Genomic DNA, 20925 nt, shown 5'->3' on the forward strand with positions numbered 1-20925 from the left:
ATATATATATATATATATATATATATATATATATATATATATATATATATATATATATATATATATATATATATATATATATATAGCCAGAAGGCTATTTTTCACTTGCAGTCCCTTTTGCAGACAGACGGTAAAAGTCGCCTGAAAGGGATAAATGTAAAAGTACATAATTATCTGAACAAAACACTTTATAAATCTCGCCATTAATCTTCAGACTTACATGCATGTGATAAACTTAAGAATACTTTCAGTCTTTTATGGGTCGCAGGCTTTATGAGGTCATGCTGAAACACTTCCCATGGAAGGCAAATCATTGTGTTTGTGAAAATGTAATATTCTTGCCTTTTAGCTTTTTTCTTTGTTGAAAAAGCTGTATCTCACCACGGTTTATGTGTTTGTGAAAAAGGGGAAAACAGGAGAGACAACTATGAGATGACCTGCTGACACACAGATTGAGTTTAAAGTAAATCCAACCATTTTGGAGAGGATTATCCAATTAAAATGGTTTGATGGCAAAAATGGATGTCCAACTCTGCCCAATATCCGACCCCGCCCTATTCTATTACTGCGGACGCTCGTCTGGTGGAGCTGTGTGGGGGAGAGGTGCTCTTCTGGGTGGAAGCTCGGCTGGAAACTGCAGCTTTGGGTAACTAGGTGGCGCTTTGTGTGACACCTAGCCCAGAGTGGCTGCCATGGGATATTGAAGGATTCCTCAAACATGCATGAAAGAATCACAGCAACACATTAACATGATATAAAGCTTAAAAAAAGTCAATTTCATATGCCATCTTTAAATCTTTATCAGCTAAAAGTCTCAGCATTCAGTCTCTATTTCCTTTCGGACTTAATTTTAAATAGTCAGATTTCATGTTAATTCTTTATTAATCATTATATAACTGAAATCATTAGTAATTTCATAATTATTTTAGTCTCTAAAGACAATGTAATTATTCATTTTTTAATAACGTCCATATTGTGAGCCGAGATTAAATATATTTTCAGTATATTCATCTAATTTATTTCATAAGCTGAGGCGTACTGAAAATTTAACCTTCTCATTATTTTTTTAATAGATTTTAGACAGATAAAATAATATTGTACTTAATTATAGTGATAGAGATACATAAATATAGTTCAGTAGTGAAACAGTTGCTATAATCACTAATCTGACATGTATGAGGCCTTTCTATCCCACCACAGCTGTTGGACGTGGTCTAAAAATACTCATGAATCTGTGCAGTCAGACACTTTCCAGCACAGACAACACCATCAAACAATCTTATAAAACACAAATGCATCCATTGATGGTTATTATGTGATAACCAGATTAAACACGTGCCTGTGAAACTTCAAATCATTGCAGGCTTCGTCTCTGGCTGAGACGGTTTTGTTTGTTTGTCTTCATCTCACCTCAGATTCTGGGTGAATGTTACTGGTGAATATTTTGTTACTTACAGAGCTTTATCTTATTTATTTTTCGTCTAGAATGTGTTTCAGAGGAAAGAAAAACTAATGCGACAGTCATGACTGTGGTTGACACTTAAATTGCTTCCTGCTGCAGCACAAAATCGAATCAATTAAAAATGTGACTCAAACAACACACAACATATCTTGTCTTCACACACACACACACACCCCCACACACACGCACACACACACACACACACACACACACACACACACGCACACACACGCACACACGCACGCACACGCACACACACACACACATATCAGCTGCCACAGTGATAGATTGCAAAGTCTTATAATGAGCCATTGTATCTTCAGTTAGCAGGTCAGAGAGGTCAGCAGGATGAATCTTTGGTGAGTGGCTGTTAAGGAGTCCAATTGTGCATTTTCGTTTTCCCTCAGACTTGAAGAAGCTGTCGGTGCGGGCAATACGACTGCAGCATGCTCGAATGCGAGGTGATTGGATATGGAGTCTGAAATTCCATGACAAGTGAGTGACATGTGCTGCAGACACAGCATGATAGGCTGGAAACAACATCAACAGTGCACGCGTGCTGGCAGCGACAACGCTGTCAGCCATGCGTGTCTGACATATCATTTTATTTTCAAGATTGCACCATCTAGAGTTAATGGTGCAGCACACAAAGTGTTTTTATGAAAGCAGAGTACAAATAGTTGCTCTTCAAATTACCCAACAGCATGAAATTACACCCCCAACCCTGAACAGAAAAAAAAAAAAAGTTTTGAAAGTGGCAGAGTTACAAGATTAGGGCTTTTGGAAAGCATCATCTATTATCCAGAGAGAGAGAGAGTTAAGTGAACAGAAAAAATAAGTGCTTCAGTAAGTTTTTCAAGCCCATCTAAGCCAAGCCCAAATTAACCACTAACAGTTTGACCTACTTCATACCCAGAGGGCCTGCTTTTTTTCATATTTGCTGATCAGGCTGAAGAAGAAAGTTGCATTAAGCACGGGGTGGAGGGCGAGATTTTGCTAAACAAATAAGTGGGAAAAGTGAATAAACAGAAGTGGGTACAGGGCACTTTGCTGCAGCGTGTATAAATAACTTTTAATTGGCCTTCTGACCTTTGCCAAAATAGCTGCAGCTGATGGGCCAACATCCTCCTCCACGGCTGATTGCATGAAATCAGATAATTATGGTGGTTAGATTATATAAATTACATTTTTAAATCAGAAAATGTTCTTAAAATATTAAAAGTAGAATTAGTTCCTCTTATGCCAAAGCAGCTAAGAAAGACTTTATGTGTTTAATAGTTTAAGGTTGACACTTATGAAAAGCAAAATATAATTGGAATGAGAATTTTTGAAGATGAAACAAAGCAGAATTTCTTTGATTTGTCTCACTCAACAAAAGCTGAGACCCAAACCGATGGAGATGGATCCGATAACATTAGATGATACATTTTTTGATGGCTTAATATTTACTTGTAATTTAAAATTAATTGTTGTTTTGAATGTTTTTAGATTTTCCTTTCTAGAGGCATTGGGACAACATTTATTTTTCCAGGAAAAACGGACTACAGTTTTCTACTCAACAGATTTAAAACGATCTTATTTCAACTTAACACAGGTTCTTGAGAGAAAATGTGCATGTTAGCAAAAAAAGAAAAACTAAAACACATTCTGATACAAATGAGTAATTTAACTGTTAAAAATAGAATAATTTTGTTTACGTATCAATCAATTCATTGAATTTGAGTCTGAAATAATTTTTTTATGTGGAGCACCAACATTTCTCCGAACTAACACTTAATGATTTAGCCTTAATTCAAACATTTAGAGACCTTTTCATCGAGTAATCAACCACTATTAACGAAAGGCATCCAAAGCAGATTTCTTTATTTGAAGCCTATTCAACCTTTTAATGCCACTTATTCCTTAGACTGTTTAGATTCTGGACACAGATAAAACAGCTTTTTTTCCCTTCTGCTTTCGGTGTCCAGTTTACAGACATAAACGTCAGGGTTGTGAAGCAAGAATAAAATGTTTTATTTAGTTACTATACAGAGTCACTATTTGAAGACATTCAATGCACTTGTGATGAGTGAAGCAGTAAATGAGCCAAACCAGTGGAGAAATACTGAAATGCAATTATTTTCCAACTCAGTGCACCCTCAGCTCTATGATGTTTATGTCTAACATGAAAACTCCTAGACTTCAAATGCGACACCTTCAGACATCGTTCAAACGTCCCAATATCTCTGCCAAACATCTGCAATGTTGGACAGAGTTCCTTGCAAAATTATTCATGGCCCTTGGACTTAAACTTAAATTTAAGACATTTTATTGGAGTTTGAAGTCATTCTTAAAATAACAAAAAATTAAGTCAAGGAGGATGATGTGGTTTTCCAAACGGTTTTCCAAATAAAAACCTGACAAATATGGTGAATAACAGTATTTACCTCCCCAAGTAAATACTCTGTAAATCACCAGTCTCTGAATTCATATATATATATATATATATATATATATATATATATATATATATATATATATATATATATATATATATATATATATATATATATATATATATTTGTATATCTGGAAATATTTGACCATTCCCTGACTACAGCTCTATTTTGGCCAGATTCCATTAAGAATGTCTGTGATAATTTTTTCTTAAATGTAGCTTAAGATTCTCAAATAAGTTCTGACACGACTATACTTTGATTTAAGCCTTTCAGTCGTAGCTACGGCTGAATGTTTAGGAATGCTTAGGGTTCTTGTCCTGTTAAAAGATACATTTCCTAAACAATCTCAGCTCTTTTGCAGATGTTCATCCCCAGGATTGGCCCTTTATTTAACCTCCCATTTACTCCAAACAGCTTCCTTTCCGTGCTGAAGATCACGATACCACAATCATGACACTGCCACCGTCTCTGAAAGTGTATGAATACTTTTGTGCTGAAGTTGTTTAGATTAAGTCAAAACATATGAAAACAGTTTTGCGTGTCAAAAATACTCTATGATAAAAACTGCAGTTTTTAATTTGTGTTAATTAGCCGAGGCACAAGCAGTGCAAAGAGGAGTTGGCGGCTGATCAAGGCCGAGCTTGATCAGATATTTATGTTTTCCTTTTATCGCTGATGTGATGGAAACATCAGCACTTGCTATTCGAGTTCAGTTGAATCCGTGTATGCGACCCATCGTTTCCATGTGGGACCAGGGCCTGTGCACTTCGCTTTCAATCAGGCATTGAAACAGTTCCACAGCTTCCTATGTTTGTTATATTCCCTCACAAAATGTGAATGAAAACCCCATCAGGAGAAGTTTTTGGTTTTCCATGAATGAGCAAAATAAAAGAGCCAGGCAACACAGAAAACTTTGGCTTACCTCTGTCAACCAACCTCAGTCAGCCACTGGTGTCACTTTCCAGTATTTAACGAGAAGGCCAAAATGCTCAGACATCTCGTCAACATAACAGAGCACTCTGCATTCTCTCATGAGTGTTAGGTTTTGGTTTTGATGACACTGAAAATGCACAGAGCTGCACTTTGTGTGACATTTATCATAACAGCGCTTCAACTTTGCAAACTTGCATTTGTGGAAGACCGATTGCACGAGATTAGATTCACATTCTTCTCTGTGTGCTCTGGCTATTTGTTAATAGCAGATGCGTTTGTGATACGGGGAAATAAAATAGCCTTTATGGAGCATTGCAGAGAAAACAGACATCACAGTAAAGGTCTGCTGTGGCTCGATAAGACCTTTTTAAAAGATTCTTTCTGTTGCTGCATTTGCAAAAGAAGGTTTCCGCGGTGGATGAGAGTCTGCAGACCAATAAACAGAAACATCAGGAGGTGGATGGAGAGGATAATGTAACTTACCAAACAGAGCAGAGTACAGTTCTGCCTGTGGGTGTTTCTGTGTTTACATCACCATTGTTGCATTTCTTAACTTTTTTACCCCCATTGCAGTGGTGGGAAACATCAGTTTCCCATCGTGGTTTCTTTTTTTGAAAAAAACCACAATGAGAGTTATTTCAGGACACAATCACAGGACACATCTTAAAAAATGTATGAGGAATAAGATGGTTTTGTCTTTCTGTGTGCCATGGCTCACACGAGAAGCTCTGTATGTTATTTTACAGGTTTAAAAGAGAAGTCCAAACTTTTCAAAGTCAGATTCGTTAAATTTATAAGAGGTTCCTTAAAATAGATAACATTCCTGCCATTTAAAAAAAATATTAATTCAAATCAATTGGTTTTGAGGGTGGAAACTATCAGGTAGTCTGAAAGTTTCCATATGCTAAATATGGAGGTGGAAGGTGGAGTTCCTGCGAGAATGAAGTACTATTAATTGAACATGTTTTTTTGTCAGAATAACCCAATAGGAAACATGACAGGGTGAAAATTCACTTTGCTTTTTATGCTGCTCACTTTTATACTAGTTATTCTGTCCAGTCTGTGTTTCACACATGACAAAAATCTGTGGTGTACTGCCTCCACAGTGTCTTGTCATATACCAAAACAAAGGTTTTAAAGTCCACAAAACTGCTTACATATTAACTGCTATGACATTTTTGAGATTGTTCCTGAATTAAGATGGCGGACATCTGCTCGGTTTTGGCCCCTTAAATCTAGTTGTTTGCTCAAACCTCCAAATCCAAGTTATGTGAATTTAGGCAAAAGCTGCTTTTACATAGGAAGGACTGCACACTGCTCACCACTTCAAAACTGATTCTCATGTATGTTTGGCGGAGCTAAACGACATGCATAATACGGCGCTCCACCGAGCATGTCACCCTGTGTTTTGTACCTTAGTTAAAATTGTTTTAATTTGGCTGCAGGTCTCTGAGACACCATCTGGACTCCTTAGATTAAAGACAACACGGGACATCTCCACAAAAACTAAAAAGAAGCAGTGCTGTCTCGTTGCATGGAGTTTTGACCTAAATAAATAACATGTATGTGTGATTTCATTTTGAAAATACAGTTTGTTTGTTTGTTTGTTTTCCCCCTTACCATCAGTTTACTCTGGTATGAGTGAGTATAACAGAGTAAACTGAATGAAGACGTATAGAGATTTATCTTGAGGTGGTAAGATACTGACTGCTTATAGCCTTTTAGCCAAACCTCACTTCAAGTATTCTGAAGTGTCCTTTTTGGGATATTTCATTAATAATTAAAAATGTTAGAAAAAGTTCATTCGCATCAGAGTGTCATAGATTATTTAAAATTACGACTTTTTTTTTTATAGCTGTGTTTTAGTGAATAAATGATAAAGCCAAATGTGCAGTTTAGCTTTCTCATCAATTCTTGTTAGAGGGCTGTGCTAAAGTTGCTGAGAGAAATTATATTTACAGCACTGTAAGTAGTAAATTATGTAGGAGTTTTGGCCTTGACGTTCATACTATTTATAGCAGAGACATTGAGAGGCGTCATTGCAAACATTGCTTGAAAAAAAAAAAAAAAGTCCTGACACAAACTTTGTCAGTTAGCCACTGTGTGGATAATCAATTTTTAATGGCTGGGAAGTCAACAGGGATTTAATTCATATAACTGCTGGGCATCCAGCTTTTTCTCCCAGATCTATGAAAAAAAAAAAGAGTAAATACACATCTGCTGCTACACACAAACCCACAAAAGTAAACAATATTTAGTAAAACAAACATCGCTGCAAACCCCGAGAGGAAATGGAGGCTCAGTGCTAAATCGTAGGATGTGGTGGTGCTGCTCTCCCTGACGGCAGCCCAATCTGCTGGAACCCATCCCCGTGGAGGGTTTTTATGTGAGCCCTGTGAGCTCACAAGCCCACACACACACATTCTATTACTGGATGTGTACTCATCAGACCGTGGTGCCATTAGGACAAACCCAGGTTGGCTTTCTCACGCCATCTGGAAAGGCAGGCCTCAGTTCAGCTGGTTGTTATGCTCGCCGCCCTAAAGGCTCCCAGAGGCAGCCATTTTTGTTTTTCTGTTTTTTTTTTGTTTTGTTTTTTTTTGAGTTCTCACGTATCCTGCTGCTTTAAACAATTCGGTGACAAAGATGGTAAAATAGTTGATCTTTTTCAGATAATTGTATACTTGACAGTTGGATTTGTTTTCCCTGCGACATTTCGCGAGGAAAACAAACTTCCACTCTTGGTACATGAGCTGCCACATCCTGTGTTCTTCCCGAAGTAACAAAACACAGAAGTGCCGTACACTGTGCATAGCGGGCCGTTCCCCCCCCTCCACCTCTTTCTCAGTGATAAATATGGACTGAGAGACAGAGCATGAGTGAGATTTAGACCAAGTGTCACAACATTTTCTGCTTTGGAAAGCCACTAAACGACACAACATGTCAGCTATATTGTTGTGCAAATCGCAAATGTTGTGACACCTGCGAATCGGAGCCCAGAGACAGAACATTTTCATGAAATTTGCAACACGCAAGCTGTGATTTTCAAAATGACATCATCCTCTCTGATTTTGTTATGGCGCTTTTATGTTATCAAAAGCAGTATCATAGTGGTGACTCATGCAGAGGCGCAGGAAATGGCTGTACAACAAGCAAATTGTGACAACTATTTATGACACGGGATGCTGTGATCTGCATGTGACTGCGAGTCAATTTGTGAAACCTGCCCTCAGGCTGTTAGGCGCTTGTTGCCACAAACCTTGAATAATTTGTTTGGGGAAGAACTGTGGACCGCTTTCTTTTTTTTATTTTTATTGCTGACTACATTAGGCTGCAACGATGAGCTTCAAGATGAAGGCCCAGAGGTCAAGAACAACTGCAGGCCCTTGTAGGAAAATAAGTTTCAGGCTCCTTGAAATACTGGAGCTCATCTTATCCAAGTTAAAAAGATAAATAAATACTGCCTCCTGTTTTTTGACCTCCTTAATACACATTCAGTGCCTTCCAAAAGTGTCTATATACCCTTTTAGCAATGTGATATTTTAGGATTTGATCTGATGGACCAAAGTTGTGCATACTTGGGAAGTGAAAGGACATTTATTGAAAATGTTTAATTAACCAATAATAATAATAATAATAATAATAATAATAATAATAATAATTTTTTTTTTTTAGCAAAATAGTTTAAGTTCAGTCAGATGGATTGTGTCTGTAAACATAACTTCTCAGGTCATGTCTTTGACTCAGTTGGATCTGTGTGTTCAGGTTGGACACATTTTTGAAAGCATTTCAGCCTTTCTGTTCAGTCACTGTTCTACTTTATGGTAAATCTCCACACCAGTCCCAAATTGTTTGGATTCTTTAATAGATTTCCTGTGAGAAACGTTCGTGTTTTCGCTCCATCCATCTCACCACAGACTCTGAGCAGCTAATAAAACCCAGTCCCACAGCATGACGCTCCCTTTTTCCATATTTTATCATATGAATAGTTTTCCTTCTCAGACAGTATTTTCCATGTAGGCCAGAATCTTTGGTCTCAACTGACAGTAATTGTTTGATCATCAATATTATCTGACTGTCTAAAATTTAACATAAGCAGACCCAAACCACTAACTAGGTGGTTTCTGAAGACATTTGGGTTTTATTTAGGGGTCGTAATGTAAGCCAAGCTATTCACATTGTTTCTTTGAAAAAGAAAAGAAAAATGTGTACTTTTTCTTCCTTTTCTACAATTTTGCAACGCTTTATGTAGAAATATCAGATAAAGTCCTCTGAGATGTGTGCCTGTAACACGATGAAAGACTTAAGGGTATGAATGCTTTGCAAGACACTATATGTAACATCTCGGTTTGCATTCAGGGACTGATTTTTACTGTGGGGAATGTAGAATACAGATCTATGGCTAGTTTACATAAGAAAACACAGCCAGAAATGGAGTTGCACTGCATGGTTTCCATGTGTTTTGTACATCCGTCACATCCTTGAAATCCAGGAGACGCGTCTGTTTCGAGACACGTGGGAATTGCAAGTATTCCTCCTGCATGAGTTAGCTTATTCGCAAAATTTCATCAGAAAGCCGTGTCTTTAATTGCAACCAAACATAGTCAGCTGTTTTCTGTGCTTGCTTGCATAGTCCTGCAACGAGGAGTGAATCTGGCAGTGAAGGAAGCGGAGTGCATCCCAGCAGTCAACCGGTGAGAGGTGGGGTCTACCTCGAAAAGGTCACGTGTCCGTCACAAAACCGTCACAGTCACAGAACTACGCACACACATACTAACGTCTAACGTAACACATGTTTTAGGCTGCGAGAAGAAGCTGCGGTGAAACAGGAGGAATATTCAGGAAGAACATGGAGACGCCATGTTAATAAACTCGACTGACGGTGAAACAGTGTCGGCTCAAATGAGAACCGTAGGGCGGCCCTATAGCGGCAACCAAACCAAGAACACAAACCCTGACATGAAGGACAATCCAAGGTGTTTCTTTGCTATTCAAATGGAGTATTTCAACATCTGTGCCAACAAATCTGAAAATGTCATTAAAAATATAACATGACTTCAGTAAAACCACTGACAGTTTGAAATATTTCAGGTAATTACATAAATAAAAAGGGAGCCCTTCCTGTTCAAGGACACTCTAATTGCATTGTTGTATTCCAAACAAACCCACCATCTTCCTTTTTTTTTTCTTTTTTTTTAATACAAAAAGTCAAATTCAGTGATGCTGAAAGGACAGTAGGACAATTTTGTTTTTAGTTTTAAAAGCATTTTGTTCTAATTAAGTTGAAGCTACATTCATTTTTATGTGATTTTTAGTATGATTAAGACCTTTTATGGCTTATTAAAGCTAATATAAAGATAAATAGCTGTGAGAAAATATGCACAACGGGGTCAAATCAGATTTTGTGTTTTGCAAACAGGGCTCTTTTCTGCTTTTAGCAGAACCCTACACACACACATACAAAATTCATTGTTGTAAAGGTGTGTTTGTTCCACTCTGAGTTTATTATAACCTTTCAACCACTCAGCACTGGACCTGCACAGAGCCATCACTCAGAGCTGATGTGCCGCTGATGGAAAAGGGTGTGCCTGCGAGTGGATCTTCGTACCCATCCGCCTTATTGGTGCTCCAGGTTTGCCGCTGCAGAAACTTGAACTGAATCTGTCAAAAAAAGCCTGATGAGAAACGCTGCCACGGCAGTTTGGAAGAATGAGGGATTAGACCGTTTTTCACCGCAGACGTTCTGAATTCCCACCGGAGGGGGAAGCAGAGGTGGATTAATAATGGTTGCATTTCATTTAGAGAAGTGTCAGTGTCATTTTTGGGCACTTACTGGAATCACAGCTTCATTAATTTTACCTGTGCGTCCCAAAATGCGATACGTTAAAATGTCTTCTGTGGAAATGATGTATTGATTACACTCCCCTCCGTACAATGTGATTAATTAGAATCTATTTAAGGTGAATTTCAGAGTCTCTAGTTTAAACCACTTCATGTGCGCGATCAGCTTGCAGAGAATCAGCTTTTTGTGCAGACTCCAAATCTCTGTCACCTCCTGTAATTATAAGCAGCAGCCAAAAAAAGTCTTGGAAAAGACTTAAAAGTTTCTAACACTGATATCTGGAACGGACACTCGGCTGCTGCATTTCCAAACAATGGATTGATGTCAGCGTTTGGCCCAGAGTTTACGCGAGGATTAAAACTTTTGGAGTGAGTCAAAGATCGCAGGACTCTGACAGGACATGAATGAGCCAATAAAGATTTTCATAACCCTCAGATACACAAAACATAACCCTGCAGCTGGCGTTTGTAGGCATCGAGCTAAGCGTTGAGGCTCACAGCAACATTTCAGAAAGTCCTCTCTCTTCTTCTGTCAGTCAGTGACTCTTTGCACGGTTGCAGTGTAACATGCAGACTTTCTTTAGCTTGGCCCGACTCCTCATACTTCTGCCAGCTACAATCACAAAACTAACATAATCTCAGCACAATCAGCTGTTTGGAAATGCAGAAGCAAAACAACAAAAAAAGGGAAATTGGGGGGAAACAAATCAAAGTGATGTTTCTCAAAAAACAAAACAAAACAAAAACTGGAGCTAAAATTTACCTAAACTGATAGTTAGTGTGGCTGCTAGAACTCCTGAAATGTTTTATTTTTATCGATTTTCTGTCTTTTACTCAATCCATTGAGCAAAAATTTTTTTTAGCCTGGCTGTTTTCTGTTCACAGTTTGCCAAACGATCCCTGCTTCTTCCAGCTTGATCTGAGCTCTGTTTGAGCGAAATACGACTCGATAAATCTGAATTCCAGGACACGTTCGTCACGCCTGGGAATTCTTTGTTGCGCAAGGCACAGTTTTTCAAATTCAGATGAGTTTTCCCCAGTGAACTGAGCTAGGATGGAGAGTGCAATGTTTTCAGCCATGTATGGGTTCAGGTAGGGTTGTGATCATCTGGGGAGTTGCTGGCATCGAGGTAAAATGATTGGTCTTCACACAGGAAAGAAAAAAAAAAAAAGGAGGAGAGAACCTGGAAGTCATCACCGGGGGGTTCATTAAAAATATTCTTCTTCTGGGAGTCAACAGGAGAACAGCATCCTGGCTGCAAAATGGCACAGCCATTTTTGTTCTGAGTTATATTACTGGGTGCAAACTCCTGGGATTTCTTCACCAATAGACTTTGCTGTTGTGTATTGCGGCGGCTCTGAGTTTCTGGAATATTTGCGCATCAGCAGCCAGGTTTTTTTGACTGAGGTCAGGCTCCTAAAAAACATGACTTCATGTGCACCGTCAAAACTGCATTCTGTGATTATTAGATCTGCGATGATTTATATTTATTGTGCATTATCATAAATCAAGTGGGTGCTACTATTTGCTCTGTGGATCAGCTGGATGTACTTGAATCTGTGCGTGTTTTTCTGTACAGTTTTAAAACATGCCTGTTTTGTTACTTAGCGATTATGACTTCACCATCTTACTATGAATGAAAATGCATTTCTTTATGTTTCGAGTCTGACTTTATGCGCAAGCTACCCGCCCTTGACCTCACTGATAATAAAAGAAACATTTGTACTTGGATGTGTTTTTCTGTGGGCTACATAATCTGGTTAGAAAATTCAGAACTAGTCTTTACTTGAAGCGATTATGATGTTGAAGCTCAATTATGTTGTGTTGTGTAATATTACGCCACGCCACTAGGTGGAGCCGCCGCTGACAAGAATGAATGAGAAGAAACGGTAGGAAGAGTAAGAGAGATGATATAACGGCATTGTGCTCGTTCGATTAGTTGTTCTTGATGTGCTACGTTATTCAAGAACGTGTTTTGTTTCCACACCATTACAAATTAATACTCCTCAAAATATCTTGGCCTCGCTAAAGCTTTTAAAAATAATCGTATTACAAAGGAGTTCACTAGATAGTGTGCAACTTTTAAATGTATTAAGCAACTTTTATGTTGCTTAAAGAGAGCAAAGCTGCAAATTTTTGTCTGTTTTATACTTTATTGGGAGGGTTGGCTATCACTCACTTTTCATAAGCACAGTATCAACCAAACTGTCATCTGTGTTTGTCATTGTGCGAGTTGCCTAAGAACTACTGTCACGCCCGTGCATAGACTCAGAGGAGCTCAGTGCAGTAAACATGCAGGCCTCCGCGTACTGTAGATATGGTATTATTCCTTTTCCTCTCTGCAGCCAACCACCTGTTCTTTTGTTTACATGCCAGACGCCTCACATACTAAAAAAAAACAACAAAAAAACAAAACCTTAAGAGACAGTAATGCTTGTTCAACACCAGGCATGATTCTCTGGCTAGCACCTGCTGAAAATCAGATTATTGCACCAAAGAGACAATAAAAACAAATAAAACAAAACAAATACTTATTTACATAATTAATGAAGTGCACCAGAAGTGCTTTGCTATTCCATGTGGATGCAGATAAGCTCGTTGTTGACTTGTATATTACTGAGTACTGTGTGTAGTCAGCTCTTGCTTCATGTATTATTTTAAGAAATCCCACTGACCCTGTTTTTTTTCCTTCTTTTTTTAAAGAAATAAATCCTGCTTTTTTTCTCTTTTTTTTTCAGAACTTGCTCTGAATTCAGGCTTCATCTTCACCAGCGCTCATGATGCCTTCGCCCTTCTCTTTCTCCTGCAGAATGAGTGTAATCCAGTGTCTCACCTGCCACGCTTGTGTGGCTTTTGGCACCAAACAGTTGGGCTGTGATTTTCTGGCAGGCAAGCATCAACACATCTCCATCTTTAGTTTTCTGACAGCTGAGTGTCAGGAACGGTGTGTTGCAGAGCGCCCTGTGGGAAAACAGCACCAGCACAAATCTGAGGAGACCCCAACCCTGCAACTCTCCTTGAAAAAAAAAGGCTCTCCTCCTCCCTTCTGCGGTTAATCTCAAACATTGTGAATTCTTCCAGTTTTACAGGAGAGATGCCTGCACTTCTCTGTGACATGTCAATAAGAACGGCATCCTTACAGGATAGGATGCCTGAATAGTTCTGACGGGCAAAATAAAACCTCAAATTATCATATTATTCACACCTCTATACTCTGTCACCTTCAGGTTATAGCTAGAGGAATTATTAAGCATCGCTGATGCCCTGTGCCTGCTGGGCTGAGGAACAGTTTCAGTATTTCTTTCAAGAATAATCTTGCCGAAAAAAATATTTATTTTTTTAAAGCATTTTGTACATTTTGAAAGTGGATGTTTTTATTTTTTTTCAGTGTTTTTTTAAATATTATTATTATTTCGAATGAAATCACGTGTTATTTTACTGAGATTTTAGATACATCATATGTGATTATGAAAAGTACATAATCACATGTACTTTTCATAATCAGATGTAATTTTATATGTAATTTTTATGTTAAATTTTCAACAACAACAAAAAAGTACAACTTGTGTTCACTTGGTAAACAAGTATATCTCTTGGTTGCCTGCAAAAAGCACCAATTTCCAGAAACATGTGACTTGTTCAGATTTAGGTTTCTTATTACAGTAGACCTCTTTTGGATTTGATATTTTGTACATATACAGGATTTTTGGGACCTTTCTGTGGTTTTGTTGAAGAATCTGGTGAAGAAACAATCTTTATTGTCTTAAAATTCTAGAAATATTGACAGGCAAACGGACTTTACACTATACCTTTAAAAATGTATAAATCATCTGAAGGTTATCTTATTGCTGTGCCACTTCATAATTTCCTTATCTTTGATAATCCAAGTTGTTTACTAAAACAGTGTCTAGCTCACAATACTCACCTCCTTTATGATTTGTTCATAATGATTATTTTAAAAAAATCGATGCCAAACAGACTAAAAACAGGTTTTTAGTAGAGATCTGAACATTTCATCTGTGAAACTCAGAAATGTATCCTTTTATGCTCACACTCACACCCACTATTATTTGCTATAATTCACTGACTGTTTTTTGGCTGTGTAAAGGAAGCAAAGCACCTGGAGAGTGCATGGGGACAAATGGGCAAATGAAACTAGAGACCTGAACCTGATTTGAAACAAGCAGCTACCTTGTTTTGCTTGTTTTAACAAAAAGCTGTCCTTGGATTTTGAGCTACACTGCATATATATAAAACAGGACTCAACAAGTGGAATCATTTGAGTTAAAAATATCAGACAGGTTTGTTAGTGCACTTTGCAAGGTCAATGAATTAGAGCAACAAATAATATCTGATGAAAATTTATTTTCAGCAATTTCAGTGGAGAGTAATTTCACAGAATGGAGGAGAGGTTCACGGAGAATCTCAGAGATGTTTTCCACGCATGCATTACTTATCGAGTAGTGGGTATAAAACTATTTCAGATAAATTAAAAAAAGTAAAAAATAAATAAATAAAGTGTTAAGCAAAATTATATTGTTTCGTATTAGTAATCTGTGATTGCAGATCTGGTGATCCACGATCGATTACTTTGGTCTAGCAAGTTAAAACCTACAGACCGAGACAGTAAAGCTACGCATACGTTTAATTAAGTTTAAAATGTATTTTCTTTAATATTACTTTTCTGGTTATGTTTGTGTATAATATTTAGAGACTTCAAGCTTCTTAGATTTCAAATATTGAGAGTTTGTTTACAGATCGTGTCTCGATTGGTCTTGTCTGAATCGATGTAGTGGAACGCGTTGCTTCTGCTCCTCGATTACACAAGAAGCGAAAGGAGTAACGTCATGTCCCTGTCTGTCATTTTAGCATTTTGCTGAAAAATGAAATGAGCAGCCACCATTTCCTGACTCAGGTCTTGATGAAACACAATTGACCACCAGCAGCAGATGACATAACTCCTTAACTCATCACTGAATGTGGAAACTTCAGAGTGGACTTCAATTAGCTTAGATTCTTCCACTTTACCAACAGACTTGAGGACCATGAAGTCTGAGAAAAGCCAGTCCTTAAGCCCAACAGGCCAAGTAAAATGCTTCTGAAGTTACCTGTGGTTCTAGAGTAGCTTAACACAAGGAATGCTAAGCTAGCTAGCTAGCTAGCGGTAGAGCATGTCCTGAATAGATTTGTGTGTGATGCCTCCTCCCTCTTAAATGTGACTTACTTTACAATCTACCACACTTTTTCCTTCCTCTCAGTCTTACAACAATAAGCATGACTCACCCCCGATTTGTATTTTCAAGTCAGCTTTTTTTTCTCCATGATTGACTATGTTCACATTTATTTGTGTAAACAAATAAAAACTGTCAGAACAGAACATTCATATGAAACCAGGATTTCCTAACAGGAATCGCGACGCTTTGGAGACGAGGACAGACATTTCTTTTCTTCTTTTCTTTCTTCGTGTTCTGCAGCAAAACGGAGCCTCTTTCACACATTTTTCTAGGTTGCTCCCGCATAAACATGCACAGGAAGTGCTGGTCTCTTGCAGCAGTACAGTCTTCTTCCTTGTAAAACCAATTTGTGGACCAACGTGGCAATTAGACATGTAAGTGTGGACTGGAATTGGTGCCTTCTGCCCCAGATCACAATGCTAATAAAACTTCAAAGTAAACGACTACACCACAGGATGGATTTGTTTTAATGATCCCTTTATGTAAATGACCTGTTTTACATCTTCGCTTGACTTTGTTTTTCCTGCACAGCCCCCGCTCATCACTACCAATGACCATGAGGCATCCCATAGCGAGAGAAAATCTGGGCATGCTAAGGCACTCTGCTGTCGGTGTCAAAAAGTAGCCTACCAGGGGGTCTTTCTAATTAAACTGGTGCCCAGTCCAAGGCTGTGGGTGATGGGGCATCTGCTGTGTGCAGTGGCTTGAAATCCTCCAGCTGCCCATCTGCAAAACGTCTCATCTGGCTTCCATCGAAAGAGGAGGTTTAGGAAAATGCCTCTATTTTCCCTAATCTCCCTCACTGCCACCCCACCCCACCCATCTCTCTTTTGCCTTATCCATATTTCATGAAGAGCTCTGGAGGTATGAAATTGTCTGAAACTAATCCACTACTGGATATTTAGTCCCAGATTAAAATCACTCGCTTCACTGCCTCATAATTCTGTTCCTATTGATTGCCTGGGTCCAAATATAAGTCAAGGATGTATGGAACATTTTTTCCTTAGGCTCTCCGAAATAGTATCGTTCCAACTTCCCTGCACTGATTCCATGCAAATGCTTTCATCCTCGCTGAGCATTTTTCTGGCAATAGCAAGTCAGCACAGCTTTTGTTAAAGCTGTTTTTCTTTTTTTTTTTTTCTTTTTTTTTTTTTCCAGGCTCACATTCTCGACTTGTTGCAAACACCCGAGAAAGAAGTCCCACCTGCACACCTACAGCACAGTTTAAAAAGCGCTCATGCAAACCCGAAAACATTCCCCCATGATCAAGACAGACAGCTGAAGATGCTCAGGCTTGGAGTCTCTCTGTTTTTAAAGGTAGAAAGAGGAATGTGGGAGTATTATGACATGTTAGTGACACTCAGGAACACATCAAACCTTTGTTGCCTGAAGGAAAAGTGTGGGTCTCTCTCCACGAGACTGTAAAAAATAAAAAATAAAAAAAATAGCCTGCCTGTCAACACGAGCTAACACTATAGGGGCCCCGAGATCTAAGATTTTCTAATTCCAGCAACTAATTTCTTCTAAAACTCCTTCCATCTTCTATTGTCACATCAGACTATTCAAAAGAAGCTGACAGCAGCACAACAGCCTGAAATGTGCGCATAAAAAGCTGAGGTGAAGGGAGAATAGTCGTGTAGCAGCTCACAAACACAAAGCAGCAGAAGTCCCTGAATCAATTTTCTTCTGATATCAGTCTTTCTGTTTTTCTTTTTTTTTTTCATCTTATTGCGAAGAAATGCTCCAAAAAAGACCAAAACTGCTAAAGTGATATTTTGTTTTTTTTTTCTGTAATGTTCTATAAAAGGTCGCATAATGTGTTTTTAACTCAAACTGGAGCAAACAGTGCATTTGTTTGGGGAATGCATCCCACTGGGGGGGCAATACCCAGTCTGTGCTCTTTTGATTTAAATCAGCAGGAGCATTCTTGTCTGATTTAAAATAAAAAATATAATCTGTCACACAGTACAACACCATGGTGATAATTGTATTTTGTTTTTTAATGCTTTGTGGACACAATGAGTTCAGGGAAATGACAAAAACAGTTGCCAAAGCAGTCTTTTCTTTAAGTGAGGAGCTGCTCAGTATTTTGATAAAAGGTTGTGATGAAAATGGGAAAAAAATGAACCACCTCCATGAATTAATGATATTTAGAATTTATAACCAGGTCAGCCAAGGACATTTCATGTTCTGTTGTCATGCTATATCAGCAGATTAGAAGCAGGTTGATGCAGAAAAAGAAGCTTCTGTTGAATGGAGAAGGACAAATACCTACATTTAGTGTTAAAAGTAAGTACACCCTCAGAGTGGTGAAAATTTACTTCCATGTGTTATGTAAAAAAAAGGAAAAAAAAACACTTTATTTGCAGAAAGATACAAATTATTTGATTCAGTATAGAGGATAAAGTAAAGTGAACGACACTTTTATGTGCCAGACTCAAGCCTCTTGTGTCTGACTCATCATTAGAGATGGTGTGAGGAGTTCATTGGTCAGGAAGGAACTTGCAGCTGCTTCCCCTCAGTTGAGGTGGTTTAGCTGTGTCAAGGATGCCTCCATTTAAATGTTTCTGACGTGTCCATCTGTAAACATAACCTTCGGTCAGACCTGTGACTCACAAGAGGGTCTGATTATTGGGATCTTCACGAGGAGCAGGAAAGTGGCACTGGGTTTACTGGTGTTTTGTCTTTCAGGCCAAGACCAGCTGATTTCTGACTGTTTTAGATAAGTGTGAGAAAATGGATGGCACAATAGCATTCAAAGGAAAGCATTTATTTTCTAAAACTAATTTGCATGCCAAAAAAATGTAATAACTATTCAGTACACTTTTAAATTGTTTTAGGTTTTGTGAGATGAAACCATAAATATGTGAACGTTTTTGAAATATCAAGATGGAACACTTTGCTGTTTTCTTTTTAACACTGCAACTTAATTAGCACGAGCATTTCATCATGTAAATGTACCGCATTTAGTCACAGAGGCTAATATCCATGTGAAACTAAATTAGAACACCGACATACATAATTTTTTTTTAAAATGATGAAACACTGAAAAAAAAAAATCATGATAAAACCTAAAACCAACATAGTTAAAAATCCAAAGTCTGATTTCTGTTTTGATTAGTTACCAGCCATTGCTTAAAAGATGAGAACTTGTCTGTGGGATGTAATGATCTTTTATCTCTGTGCACACATTCGTCTAAGTCTGAGAAAACTGTCTGCCCAACAGCCCTTGACCTCTGCTGACCCTTCCTGCTTTCTTTTTACAAGTTTTGATTTTACTCCACAAAACGATGTTAGGAGAAGAGGCCAAACCATGTGTTACTTTACACACCAACATCAAAATATTTGTTCTGGATTTAAGAAGAGAAATAATTATGTTTGCCTCTACTACTTCTACAGTATTTGCTTGAGTCTGACTTTTAAACATGTTCAGGTAACATCTCTGTTGATTGTAGGACAGGCGTTTGTCATTGTACTTTAGTGATGAAGCTTTCACTGAATTCATTGTGAACATCTAAAATAGTAAATTACACCTTTACAAAAACAACTACTGGAAAAGGAAAGTCTGTAAACTCCTATGAGAACAGAAACCTCAATATGCTTTGTGAACACAATTAACCCCAAATGAAGAACACAAATATTTAAGAAAACATACACATTAAATCGATGACAGCAGCAAAATTATACATTAGTAGTTGCAGAATTACTAAAATGCACAGTAATTGCACACCGTCTTTCTGCTCTGTCGAACAAAAAGAGTTGAGAATATTTTTATATTTACTCACCAGCCACTTTATTAGGTTCAATTTACTTGTTAGAAAAAACAGTGAATCAAAACATCTAAACGAGGCGAAAGAAACTTTCTGAAGTTAAAATTCAGCATCAGAATGGGAAAGAAAAGGGATTTAAGTGACTTTCTAAGCGACATGGCTGCCGGTGCCAAACGCTCTGATTTGAGCATTTCAGAAGCTGCTGATCTACTGGGATCCAAGCACAACCTTCCCTTCAGCTTTACAGAGAACAGTATGAGAAAGAGAAAACATCAGGTGGTCTGCCTACATCGCCTGCAGGTACAAAGTTTGCATGCATCATTGTTTGTCATGTATGTGTCAGTGTTGCCCTTCGATATACCAGTGACCTGCCCAGGGTCAGGAAACCAGTCTGTCAAAAGACATGCAACCTGTCCAGGGTGTAACCTGTTCATCTCTCAAACACCACCCGCCCCCCCCCACCCTCCCCACGCGCCCCCCACATCCCTGCACTAATATGCAGGTAAAGACAATGGATGGATGAAGCATGAACAGTGCAAAATCCATCCATCTCTGTTTTAAGAGTTTCAGTGAGCTGCCGTTCATTTCCTCTGGGTACAGATGAAAAAGATTATACAATCTAGACCCGCTGCTGGAGTTTAACTGGACCAACAGACAGAAAGAGACAGCCATTTATTTTCTTCCTCAAGACAAATTTAGAATCACCAATTAAACCAGCGTACACGGGTTAGGACAGCAGGGCACTGAAGGAGCTACAAAGGGAGGAGAAAACATGCAAGCGCAACATTCAGTAGAAAACCAGAGGTTTCAGTCTTGGCACGCTGTAACTTTAAAGTGATACCACGACAAAAAAAAACAACTAACTTCTTCACTTTTAAAAATAACAAATTGGTTACCATACTAGTGAGATTTAAAGCATGATCGTTCCTCTAAGCAAACAGCTCAGTAAGTCGACAAATATTTATTTTGTGATAACATACAAAACAGACATTTTAACAATGCCATAGAATATTACAATAGATTGGTCATAAGGTTAATTTGGGTTAAATATTGTCATGCTTATTATTAAAAAAGTTTAAATAGATGTTTTGCTTTGTAGGAAAAACAACAGATGATTATGACAGATAATGGAATATGTACTTTTTGGACCTGTAATGCAGCTCACCATAATTAAAAAAGCCAGTTTTTCCCTGCAGCTTAAATCCTCCGCAGAGTGTCTACCAACCCTCCTGATATATGGGCGTAT

The 20925-nt window shown here is 38.1% G+C and overlaps 1 long non-coding RNA gene across 1 annotated transcript in view; it reads left to right on the top strand.

The window, feature by feature from the left end:
* The window catches only part of LOC145553161 (uncharacterized), a 34103-nt gene extending 13994 nt beyond the window's left edge, over positions 1-20109 (top strand). The window contains exons 2-3 of the long non-coding RNA XR_014089409.1: positions 1870-1957; positions 13414-20109. This is a non-coding gene — a long non-coding RNA (uncharacterized LOC145553161). The remainder of the gene's footprint in view (positions 1-1869; positions 1958-13413) is intronic.
* The last annotated feature ends 816 nt before the right edge of the window (positions 20110-20925 follow it).

Source organism: Poecilia reticulata, chromosome 10 (genome assembly GCF_904066995.2).
Source record: "Poecilia reticulata chromosome 10, P_reticulata-male-v2, whole genome shotgun sequence".
In the NCBI taxonomy this organism is placed as follows: Eukaryota; Metazoa; Chordata; class Actinopteri; order Cyprinodontiformes; family Poeciliidae; genus Poecilia; species Poecilia reticulata.